Consider the following 13,057-nt stretch of genomic DNA (forward strand, 5'->3'; position numbering starts at 1 on the left):
CGTGGCCTCCACCGAATAGAACGAGTCAGCTCTGGTCACTGTGTTCCACTGCGGACTGCAGGAGGAGGTACAGATGGAGTTTGCCTGCCGTGATGACAACCTGTCATCAACCAGCTCATCAGCATGGTGATTCATTTGGATAACCTCTTGCGGTCCCGACAAAGACCTGAGCAGAATCTGGAGCCCATAGATACACCTGCTCTGTGGCCAGAGCCGATGAAGGTGGGCTCTGCACGTTTGCCCAAGGCAGAGCATAGGAGAATAAGGAATCTGGGCCTCCGCTCCTATTGTGGAGAAAGGGGTAATTTCTCCCCGACCTGCCCTATATCCACTAATAGGCGAGGAGGTGACAAGCCAGGGAATTCTCCTGCTCTAACCCAGGTAGGATGTATCTGCACCGGGTTTTGTCTAAGACCCAGGCCACATGCTGGGACTGTGCCATTGACCTGCTGTCTGATGCAGCCCTCCCGAGAGGACACATCTATCCCCTCTCCTATGCGGAGACCGAGGCCATGAAGATCTACATACAGGAGAGCCTCCAGCAGGGTTTTATTCACCCCTCTATGTCACCAGCCTCCTCAAGCTTCTTTTTTTGTTAAAAAAAATGATGGGGGACTGCGCCCCTACATTAATTATCGAACTCTGAATAAAGCCACCTTTAAGTTCAGCTATACTTTAACCCTCAGCCCAACCATCATTGAACATATGCACAGGGAGCAGTACTTCACGAAACTGGACCTGAGGAGCGCCTACAATCTGGCGCGCATTTGTGCAGGCGACAAATGGAAAACAGCTTTTTCCACGACCACGGGGCATTACGAGTATCTCGTAATGCCCTTTGGCCTGTCTAATGCTCCTTCACTCTTCCAGGCCTTTATTAACGAAGTGTTTCGGGACATGCTGGGACAGGGCGTAGTGGTTTATAAAGACAACATTTTGGTCTATTCTGCTAACCACGCCCAGCATCTCTTGTTATTCAGGTCTGTGCTGGGAAAACTGTTGGAGCATGATCTATATGTTAAACAAGAGAAGTGTTTGTTGTTCCAGGGGTTCGTGTCCTTTTTGGGCTACCTCATAGTGGAGATGGAGGAGCAATGCGTCAGCCCAGTCAAGTCATGGCCCATCCCCAACTACGTGAAAGCAGTCCAGCGATTCCTGGGGTTCGCCAACTATTTCCGGAGGTTCATTTGGGGCTTCAGCACGATGGTCGCGCCTCTTAACTCCCTGCTGAGAGGAAGTCCCCAGCGGCTGCGTTGGACGGCGGAGAGGGCGTTCGAGACACTGCAGATACGCTTCCCCACTGCTCCCGTGCTGGCACATCCCGACCCCTCACTTCCCTTCATCATCGTTGTGGATGCCTCCAAAGTAGGAGTCAGGGCAGTGCTGTCCCAGCACACCGGAACCCCTCCAAAGCTGTGGCCCTGCGCCTTTTACTCCAAGAAGCTGAGCCCCACACAGAGGAACTACGACGTAGCAGACCGGGAACTATTGGCGGTCAAGAAGGCTCTGAAGGTGTGGAGGCACTGGCTGGAGGGGTCCAAACACCCTTTCCTGCTGTGGATGGACCGGCTTTCCAAAGCTTGTCGCATTCTTCCTCTGTCTGGGCTCCCATCGGCCATGCAAACCGTGGAGGCTCTTTTTACGCACGTGTTCCGGCACTATGGGATCCCGGAGGACATTGTCAGACCGTGTTCCTCAGTTCACCTCACGTGAATGGAAAGCGTTCATGGAATGTCCTCAAGGCTAATGGGCAGGTGGAGAGGATCAATCAGGAGGTGGGCCAGGGTGACCGACCGGGGGTGTGGGTGGTTTATCTACCTTGGGCTGAGTACGTGCAGAATTCTCTCTGCCACTCCTCCACTAACCTCACTCTGTTCCAGTGCATGTTGGGGTATCAGCCGGCCCTGGCACCTTGGCATCCGAGCCAGACCGAGGCCCCTGCGGTGGATGAGTGGTTTCGGTGCGCTGAGGAAAGCTGTGCACACTAGTCTCCAGTGGGCCGTGTGTCGGCACAAGGAACAGGTTGACCGCCACCTCAGTGAGGCGCCTGTCTTCTCTCCAGGCAACCGGGTCTGGCTCTCCACCCAGAACCTGCCTCTCCGCCTGCCCTGCCGGAAGCTGAGCCCGCAGTTTGTGGGGGCGTTTAAAGTCCTGGGGAGGGTTAATGAGGTAACTTACCGTTTGCAACTCCCTGCTGAATACCGCATTAACCAGACGTTTAATGTGTGTCTCTCCTCAGGCCAGAGGTGCCTGGTCCCCTCGCTGAGGCTGGACCCAGTGATGCCCCGCCTCCTCTGGACATCGAGGGAGGTCCGGCATACTCGGACCGTGAAGTCTTGGATTTGAGGCGTCAGGTGGGGCGTCTCCAGTATCTCGTCGAGGTCTGGAGAGGGGTACGGCCCAGAGGAACGGTGCTGGGTTCCTGCGGTGGACATCCTGGACACTTTGCTGACCAGGGATTTTCATCGTCGGCGCCCTTACCGACCCACACCACGTCCCTGTGGTCGTACCCAAGGCCGGTGTCGTCCCACTGCTGGTGCAGCGCATCGGGGGGGTACTGTCACGCATACCCCCGGTACTGCTGCTCATTCTGTTCCCCAACTCGAGGTCTACGTCACCGGCCTTCTAGGCGTCACTGAACTGGATTCATTACCACCAACCCCAGACTTTTTTTTCCTCATTACGCACACCTGGTTCCCATTTCCCCTGTTTAGTATGTGTATGTAAACTCAGCAAAAAAGAAATGTCCTCTCACTGTCAACTGTGTTTATTTTCAGCAAACTTAACATGTCAATATTTTTATGAACATAACAAGATTCAACAACTGAGACATAAACTGAACAAGTTCCACAGACATGTGACTAACAGAAATTGAATAATGTGTCCCTGAACAAAGGGAGGGTCAAAAGGCACGTTCAGGCAGATGAGCAGGGACCCTGGGCAACTTTCTTTTGGTGTTTTTCAGAGTCCGTAGAAAGGCCTCTTTAGTGTCCTAAGTTTTCACAACCGTGACCTTAATTGCCTACCGTCTTAAGTCTTAAGGACCACAGGTGCATGTTCATTAATTGTTTATGGTTCAAAGAACTGGCATGGGAAACAGTGTTTAAACCCTTTATAATGAAGATCTGTGAAGTTATTTGGATTTTTACGAATTATCTTTGAAAGACAGAGTCCTGAAAAAGGGGTGGTTTTTTTTGCTGAGTTTATGTGCCCTCTGTTCCCCATTTCCGTTGGTCCTGTGAGTACCTGTGCTATTGTATTGGCTTCCATGATACATGTTATTGTGCACTTGTTTTACGGGTCTCGTCCCGTGTATTATTTAGAGGTTTCCACCTCGCTCTTCTGTTTGGATGGAGAAAATAAAAAAACCTATTAGTATTCCTGCGCCTGTCTCCAATAATTAGACAACGTGACAATTTATTATTACTTTGATTATTATGTGCTGTAACTTTGCTATCATTTCTCTATTTTCTCTCTCTCTGCATTGTTGGTAAGGGCCCATAAGTAAGAATTCCACTGTTAGTCTACACCTGTTGTTTATGAATTATGTGATTAATAAAATATGATTTGATTTTAATGGTAATTGTGAGCAGGGGCAGAAATCCCGGGGGGGACGGGGGGGACACGACCCCCCCATCCTGGGAAAAATATGATTTATCCCCCCCAATATATCACTGAAACATAACTATGTAATTTAAATAATATTAATAATACGCAATGAAAGCAATTGTGCTGATTATAGACACTTAATAGCGCGTTTTTAAGTTTCAAAAGATTGCGACCCCCCCGCCCTTTGCCTCACAATGGTTTGATCCACTGCCAGTTCCTTAGCTTGCTACGTAACTGCCGTGAGGTTCATCCAGTCAATCGCGCACACACACACTAGCTGAATATGCAGAGCTAGCACGCAAATATTAACTATTAAGCTAGCTAGTACCTATTCCATTTATGTGGCGTCGTCAAAGATGGAATCAGCATGCAGATGATGTAAGTTAGTGCTTCAAAGTCCCTGTGATAAGGTTAGCGATAAACTGAAGTCCAAACTGAACAGAACTACACTCTCTTCTACCATTGTCTTAAATATATTTAATGGTCTCGTTGCAAAAGCTAAATTGTCGCAAGGGAACTTTTATTTATTTATTTTATTTCACTTTTATTTAACCCTGGTAGCAAAGATTATAGCAAACACCACTGAAACTGAATTGGTGCTCACTAGCTTTGCAAATTCAGCTATTGTTGGAAGCCAGCCAATATGAAACAAACTGTTAAAATTACGAAAGGTTGCAGCATATGTTGTGTAAATGGTGAACTCATACAGCTGTCAACTCTTGTCATTTTAATCCGTTTCACATTTGCTAGCTACCTTTTAGATCGAAGCCCATATAGAATGTTTGAAGATGATAGAAGCCCATCTCCTACTGTAAATAACCTACACACTGTGTGTGTGTGTGTAGCCAGCCAGCCAGGTAGAAAAATGGCAGAAAAATAAAAGACGGACATCAGGGTATTTTTCAATACACCAAAACGCATAGTAAGAACCCTAGTAGCCTAATATCTCAAAGTCTAGTTGATAAAATGTTCTAAAGAAAGAAATGAAATTCTAATGGAAATGACTTAAATGTAAATGTAAATGTGTTTCACAATGATGTCATTAGGCAGAGCAGGCAACAGATGGCACACAGACAGCAGAGTTGGGGACAGATATGCAGGGACAGACTGGCAGAGACAGGGAGTCTCAGGTAAGTTTGTTGAGTCTTTGTTTGGCAACATTATGAAAGGTTCTCAATTTTTTTTACTTGTAAAATAGGAACATAATTGGAAAATGCCATGGATACCCCCACTCTCAACTTAAACTGGTGACTGAACTAAGATTTGTTAAAGGCAATGGTATTGCTGTTGTGATTAGTTGTGTAGTTTTGGGTACCGGTAGTTAGGAGTACGGCAAACACCTTATTTCTTTGGTTCCTCAATATACATTTACCATATTACAATGTAGGCTATGTGTTACAGCACTACTTTTGGTGTCCCCCTCAGGAATTGTTCTTGAGAAAATTTCATGTAATTGTCCCCTCCAAAGTGGATATCAGATTTTCGCCCCTGATTGTGAGGCATAACGAATCATTTTGAGTTCTCAAGTAGTTCTCAAGGTTTAACTTATTTTACTCAGGTCTACCAGGAAATATATGGTTTTATGGAAGGTTACTGTTCAATATTACATGTACAAAAGCATCTGGTTTATTGACATCCATCCATCTTAGAAATTAATAATATTTTCCTCTGTGTCATTACTTGAGATTGACCAGACTCTCTCTCTGTTCTTGGAACACACATGCCATATATCTTATGTTGAGTTACTAAAGATGTGTTGGTTCAAGGGAGTGATGTGGGTGAAATGTGGAGTAGGTTGTTGTGAAGCTCCTTGGCAGAGTCCTATCTCAGCCATGTGATGACCCAAGTTTCTCTGGAAGGAGGGTCAGTCGTCCGGGTAACTCTTTCATCAGGCCTTCTTGGAAAAGGTCTAAATTCTCTGTTGGGAAGATTAGGTTCACAGTTTAGCTTTGATAATTAATTCAGATTTTACAGCAGACTTGATAGGATCCAGCTCTTGTTCTCATATCTTTATCTGTTGAGCTGCTGGGAACAGAGCATGGGCTCCTTTGTGATCCTACTACCTTCTAAATCCCCACTATCTCAGCATGCTATCTAATACAACTAAAACAATGTTACATTTTAACCTACCCTCCCTCAGGGTGAAAAAAAGTTTACTTTTTAGTTTTTCCCATCAGCAGAAAAATGTAAAATAACTAACCTGTAAAAATAAAAATAAAGTTTGCTAGCAGAGATGAAAGCAAAAGCCCTCAAACATCTGGTGAGCAGACCCTGGCAGGTTAAGATAAACAGAAAGTCCTTTTATGGAAGTGCTCATACCCTCCACAGATTCAGAGGTATGGTGTGGAACACCTTCAAAGGAGTGCGGGGCCGCCACATCTTGTTTCCATTTACCCTGTAACCAGGCCACCTTCTCATCAGCAGACAGTTCTCCTGGCACTATATATGTACTCCTGCAAAGAGGATACTCTTTTTATTTATTTAATTAACCTTTATTTAACTAGGCAAGTCAGTTAACAACAAATTCTTATTTACAATGACGGCCTACCAAAAGGCCTCCTGCGTGGACTGGGGCTGGGATTAAAAATAAATTAAATAAAAATATAGGACAAAACACTCATCACGACAAGAGACACAACACAACACTATATAAAGAGAGAAAAAATAAAGACCTTAAACACACAAGAGCAGACACGCACACACACACGAGCATTTGTGAGCGCACATACACACACACACACACACACACACACACACACACACACACACACACACACACACACACAGACAAACACACAAATGTTCTCTGAGACACACAGCATACTTTCTGAGTGACCTTCTGTAGAAACAGAGAGGGGAGTAGATAAAGTAGCTCATACCCAGCTCTGAAACAGAGACGCACGGCAAACCCACAACTTCAACCCACGTTGTAACATCTGGCACTGGGCATCTGGCACCATACATCAAACCCTGCTCCTCCATGGTCCACGGATGGCAGGACGGCCCACACAAGACAACGTCTTATCAAACTTACTTTTAAAACTAACATTTGCTTTTAAGGGGAACGTGAGCCCCAAGACCAGGAGCAAGCAGGAGCTAGGAGGCCCTACTAGGCCCATGTTCAGTGTCAAGGTTGGGGGTTGGTCCAGGCCCATCCCAACCCTATATGTCAGTGTGTCAGGGGGAGAGTCCAACCGCAATCAAGCCACATTCCTGGGGTGGAGCCAAGGGATGATGGGGGGAGACGCAGACCTGAATGGACCAGTCTCTGGAGCCCAGACCCATACTCAGCCTCACCACCCTGTGGAAGCCTAAGGGAGGTGTCACGACTCACAACCACTCCGGGGATCTAACATCCAACCGCTTTAGGGCTCCAATGAACAGTCCAGTATCCAGCCCAGAGCCAATGAGAGTACTCCATTGGCTGCAGCGATGTTGCCCTTAGCTGTCACAGGGACATGAACATTGTCTCCATTCTGCGGGATGGGGGTTAGAGAGAACAGGCTTGACGTGATAAGACCCAGGCTAGAGCTGCAACAGCTCAAAGTGGGTCATACAGTATCTGTATCTGCACAGCTCTCTGCTCCACCTCCCCTCAGCCCAATCATGCATCTGCTACAGTGTACAGTATCTGTAGCCTTTTCCAATGCTTTACTTCCCTACCCACCACCAGAGAGAGAGAGGGAGAGAGAGCCCCCTGGCACTAAGCACTTAGCTATGTCTGTCTACCACAGCTCGTCTGCCTCCCCCTCAGTCTCCCCATCTGCCACCAGTGTAACTACATTCCTCTCCTCTGATAGCATCAATAGCCTCATGGTGGGGCGATAAATAACGCACGGAAGAAGGTTTGGGGCTGCCATGTTTCTCAGTCATAAAACAGCATGGTGGCCTGCCACGTTGCCCTCGGTCGGTTGATTTCCTACCTACCTACCTACCTACCTGTGTGTGTGTTGTATTTTTATTATCCTGTTCCATTGAGCCCTGGCTCAGGCTGGCTCTCATTTATTGAAAGACAGTGTTGTGTTGGCCTTTCTCTGTTGTTCTCTCTCTGTGACTAGAGGACTGTGTTCAGCAGTGGGCTGGATAATTGAATGATATTGTGAGAGATAAATCAGATCAGGAATTGTGTTTATTCCTCTGTCGGTCTGGATTAGTGGTCCTTTATATCCGCCTTAAGGAATGACACACACCCCCGGATGGGCAGATGCACAGACGCACGCACTCATACACACACACACAGGTACAATGCTGCAGATGTGGACAATGTCAATGGAATGAATAGCAACAACATGAATAGTGCGTTGCGCTAAATTCAAACCCTACCGTTTGGAAAATCCCAGAAGGTCAAGTCTTTGACACATTATTTAGAAAGGTAAAGGACAATGGATACGAATTTCAATCAACAGTTCTATGGCAAGATAATAGAACAGACAGTCATTGGAAATAATAAGTACTTTACTGTACTGTACTGTAAATGCTTTGAATTTCTTTGCAGTGCATGCGTACAAGGAACTGTACAACAAAGATGCAACTAAATAGAAAGAGACTATGGACGGTGTACAGAGAAACAAGGTCTTTCTATTTCAATGGAATTTCAAAGCACATTGAAATGCTGGCCCTTTGTGTTTCTCAGAGTGTTAGTGTCTACAATACACAGCGTCTTCTGTTTTCAGTACTAGATTTATTTGAGCGTAAATCTCTACTTGTGTACTGGTGTACTTGCGTGCGTGCGTGGGTGCGTGCCTGCCTGCGTGTGTGTAAGCGTGCTTCTATGTGTAAGCTTGTGTGTAAGAGGGATTGGTTTGAGGAGGCTGATTCAGAGGGGATTGTAAGGGGATTTCTATTCCAGGGGTGAGAGTAGTACATACAGCTGTAACTGTTATTGTGTAGGAAAGGCCCTGCAGCTTTTTGTCTGTCTCCTGTTATGTGGGTAAAGGGAGGGTTAGGTTAGGTATTATTAAGCAGACTAGGCTAAAGATCTTTTCCCGACCGATCCCTAGTAATCCTAATAATCCAAGCTTGCGTTCTCATTCCTCTGTAATGGGAGCCAGATGTTGATAGGCCAGATAAAAAGTAAACCTGTGTTTTTATCCAAGCTAAATAAAGCAGGAGGCTTGTGGGCCACAGGAATTCAACATGATGTGCTGAAAATATGTGAACACATGCACACACTCCTACACAGGGAAATGCTTACATACACACAAGTACTATACACAGGGTATGAATAGATACACATTTATATGTCTCAGATACTGTACTGTAGGCCTACTGTACAGAACACGCATACTCAACATAACTCACACACTTACAGTCAGCACACACATACATGCATAGAGTCAAGGCACGCATGCACACACACACACACACATTTTAATGTATTGTACAATATTTCTCAGCAATTGCATGTACTGTACCACATTATGTGTTTTCTACTGGCCCTCTATGAAGTGCTTTAGGAGAGAGAGAGAGAGAGCGAGAGGGAGAGGGAGGGAGGGAGAGAGGTGGTGCAGTCAGCTCTGTATTGTTCAAACTCATGTCCTCTGGGCTTTGGGCTGCACAGATTGCTTTCACCAGTCCACAGAGGCAGACGATATGAGGTGGAAATAGCAGGCTGAAAGGAGCCCCCGGCTCCTGGCCCACGCCACACACACACACACACACACACACACACACACACACACACACACACACACACACACACACACACACACACACACACACCACACACACCACACACACACACACACACACACACACGCACGCACACACACACACACACACACAAATACACACACGCACGCACACACACACACACACACACACACACTCTCAAGTGGAAGGACACATCCTCAGGTAATCACAGGGATTTCTCCCCTCACAGTCAACACAACCCAGTTCTCATGGAGATATTTCATGGAGTCTTGTTTGATGCCCGACTCTGAATCCCTGCGTATTGCATAGTAGATCAAGTGAGACTGTGTTAAGTACAAATGCAAAGTAATTCATTTCGTATCGTTTCAGGCGACATGGAGCGATGGCGGAGGGAAATGAAGAGTAAAATTGAATTTGGGGTAGTTCTAATATAGAGCCTATTTTTCAGGCTATGCATATTATTTGGGAGGGCTTCTGGGGGATATTTTTTCTACAAATGTAATTAAATCTATTTTCTCTATTCCACCTTAAGTAGGTACGTCTGAATAGACTATTTCTGAAGTTGCATTTGTCATATCTGGCAATGCACTTCAAACATTAGGAGGAAGGTGGAGAAAGTGGCTGACCCAGATATGGCAAACTATTCTTTGTTGTCCTTTTTCCTTTCGGCAGGAGAATATGCTGACCTTGACTAATACCTCCACCTTCACTACAATGCCTGCTTTTATACAAACTGCATGGGACCTTGGCGGAGTTATGATCCGATTAAAGCGCTGTTGTATTTGTATGTAGTGCATTATCCGTTGGGCAGCCTATTGTTGTTTTTTCCTCTTTTTTTATGAACTTGACTTGAGTCAGTAAAAAATTATTTCTATGAAAACGTGTTCTTGACTTTTGTAGACCTGGCAATACATGTGGCAGTAGAGAATGGCAGTGATGGTGCTGAGGATTAAAGTAATGCTAATAGGAGTAAGGATTTCCATGGTACCAGTGAATATAAAGAAGATGAAAGTGTAAATTATGATTTTTATAACATCTCTGTCCTTGCAGAGAAATATATCTCTAAGACACAAAGAGTGCTCCCCAGTCAAGCTCCCTTTTTTAAGTGACAGCAATCCCCCCACCCTCTGAGATGGGGGGGAAAAAGAAAGCCAATAGGGGAAAGTTATTGATCATAGTAACGCCTGGGGCGGATGGCACGATGCCCTGTCACAGACAACACAACACTCCATCACCACTGACAGCTCGTACTGCAAACTCATCACGCTGACCAATCAAATATCTCTGTCCTTCATCACGCCAACCAATCAGATCCTTCTGCACTTCATCACTCGAACCGATATCTCTGTTCTTCATCACTCTGACCAATCATATCCTTCTGCACCCAATCATTAACCCAAAAAATATCCATGTGCTTCATCACTGACCAATCAGCTCCCTCTGTCTCTCATTAGTCTGACCAATCCGCTCATTCATATTTCTCATCACTCCAACCAATCAGCTCTCTCCTCATTTCCTCAAGTCAATCAATCAACTCCCTATGTACTTCATCACTCAAACCAATCAACCATCTCTGTCTCAAGCAGCTCCCCCCACACTTCCTCGCTTTGTTCAATCATCAAATCAGTCCACATTCTTCCATTTTTGTATCAGTATTTGAAATATTAGATATTGAAACAACGCTGGCTACCAATCAACAAATAAGCTACTTCACATAGCTTCTTGTGCTCCTCCCTGATCCACTTTCACCACTGTATCCTCAGCTGACAACTGATCTAATCATTTCATAACTTTGACCCAGAGTTTCCAATCTGTCTTTCTCTCTCTATGCTTTGATCTTCTCCCCACGTCTCAGACACTTTATCAATCCAGTGAATCTGTTCTCCGCTGCGCCACATGCGGCATCCATCCTGAACCGGGCTGAGGTAATGGTGACTAATGTCTCCCCCCTCCCTCCCTCCCTCCCTCCCTCCCTCCCTCCCTCCCTCCCTCCCTCCCTCCCTCCCTCCCTCCCTCCTTCTTTAGTCCCTCCCTGGCTCCCCTCAGGCTGATTCCAGTCACTCTGCTGTCTTGTCTGGCATGGCAGGAAACTGGGTGGGTTGGTTTAGGTGTTAGTGTGGTCTGTTCTGGGAAGGCTGGCTATAGAGGTCAGATGTGTCGTCACAGTGTATCCACTGGAGCAAGGTAAACAAAGTGTTCCCATTGGAGACCTGTTAGAGCCCCAGGGGTTTCACAGTAAATGTTCATGCTTTTCAAGATCAGACTCAAGTATTAATTCACTGAGGTTTGTATGTGGTGTAGGTTTACTGATTCAATATACATTCTCGAGTCACGCATAGCTAATCAAAAATGTATTCTTACCATGTTTGTGTACTGTGTTAACACATGATTCTACAAGGTGTCGAAAGCATTCCAAAGAGATGCTGGCCCACGTTGACTCTAATGCTTGCCACAGTTGTTGGCTGGATGTCCTTTGGGTGGTGGACCCTTGTTGATACACACGGGAAACTGTTGAGCGTGAAAAACACAGCAGCGTTGTAGTTCTTGACACAAACCGGTGCACCTGGCAGCTACTATAGTACCATACCCCATTCAAAGGCACTTAAATATTTCGTCTTGCCCATTCACCCTCTGAATGGCAGACATACACACTCCATGTCTCAATTGTCTCGAGGCTTAAAAATACTTCTTTAACCTGTCGCCTCCCCTTTATGTAAACAGGTTGAAGTGGATTTAACAAGTGACATCAATAAGGGATCCTATCTTTCACCTGGATTCACCTGGCCAGTCTATGTCATGGAAAGAGCATATTCTTAATGTTTTGTACACTCAGTGTATATCATGTAGCTCTGTGACATTAGTGAAATGTGAACATTTGTAACATTTGAGTATTTGGACTGTTGTCATCTGTTGGGAAATTGTCAGATTTACAAAAGCGGTGTTTGACATTATTGGGTGAACTGGAATCGGTTCAATGCTAACATCCTCTGGTTCATACTCCTTTTCAAAGAAGACCGTAAAGGCCCTCCTTAGGCAGAGATGTGTAACTGCATGAGTAACGCTAGCAGCTGCTCTTTGTTTGAGTCTGTTTCTATAGCACACAACTAGATATGTTGGGCCAGCTCCCAACTTATTCGCCACAGTGATGCTTTTCTTCCTCAGTGTGTGTGTGTGTGTGTGTGTGTGTGTGTGTGTGTGTGTGTGTGTGTGTGTGTGTGTGTGTGTGTGTGTGTGTGTGTATGTGTATGTGTGTGTGTGTGTGTGTGTGTGTATGCGCGCACCGGTATGTGTGTATCTGTATTTGTTTGTTGCATTTCTAACGTATTGATATTAAGTCCATTATTTCATGATTGCCATGTTTGCCCTTTGGAATAAATCACTCGGAAGCCTAGTAAGCTATCAACCCCCACAATATCCAACATGGTTCATTTCTCATACAAGTTATTGACTTGTTTCTGATGGTTTATTAAGATAAGGATGGTAATTATTTTGGCGTAATTGATGCGATGAAACAGATTTAATCTAATAGAATCAAATATCCTCACAAAAAGAGGCGAGGCTGTGTTGTTTAGAACAACAGAGCATTCTCAGTTATGGTTGAATGAGACTGAAACAGTTACTGTCGATGTAAAGGGAGAAACAAATGGGCTCATTTGTACTTGAAAGCGTTCTCCAATGTTATCAATTAGTAATGTAAAACATAGCTCTTGTTTACGCATTTGCCCATGTGGGATTGCTATTTATTCTGATTATGGGGATGAGCTATAACTTTCACAATCTTTTCAAATGGCACACC

At 45.3% G+C, this 13,057-nt stretch overlaps 1 long non-coding RNA gene across 1 annotated transcript; it reads right to left on the reverse strand.

The window, feature by feature from the left end:
* Window positions 1-2,749: 2,749 nt before the first annotated feature.
* On the reverse strand, window positions 2,750-7,053 carry LOC106599907 (uncharacterized). The gene is made up of 3 exons (XR_001327611.3): window positions 6,489-7,053; window positions 5,929-6,062; window positions 2,750-5,527 (listed from the first exon to the last, which is right to left on the reverse strand). It is a non-coding gene; the product is annotated as an uncharacterized LOC106599907 (long non-coding RNA).
* Between the last annotated feature and the right edge of the window lie 6,004 nt (window positions 7,054-13,057).

The sequence above is a fragment of the Salmo salar genome, chromosome 03 (genome assembly GCF_965601325.2).
Source record: "Salmo salar chromosome 03, fSalSal1, whole genome shotgun sequence".
NCBI classification, from domain to species: domain Eukaryota; kingdom Metazoa; phylum Chordata; class Actinopteri; order Salmoniformes; family Salmonidae; genus Salmo; species Salmo salar.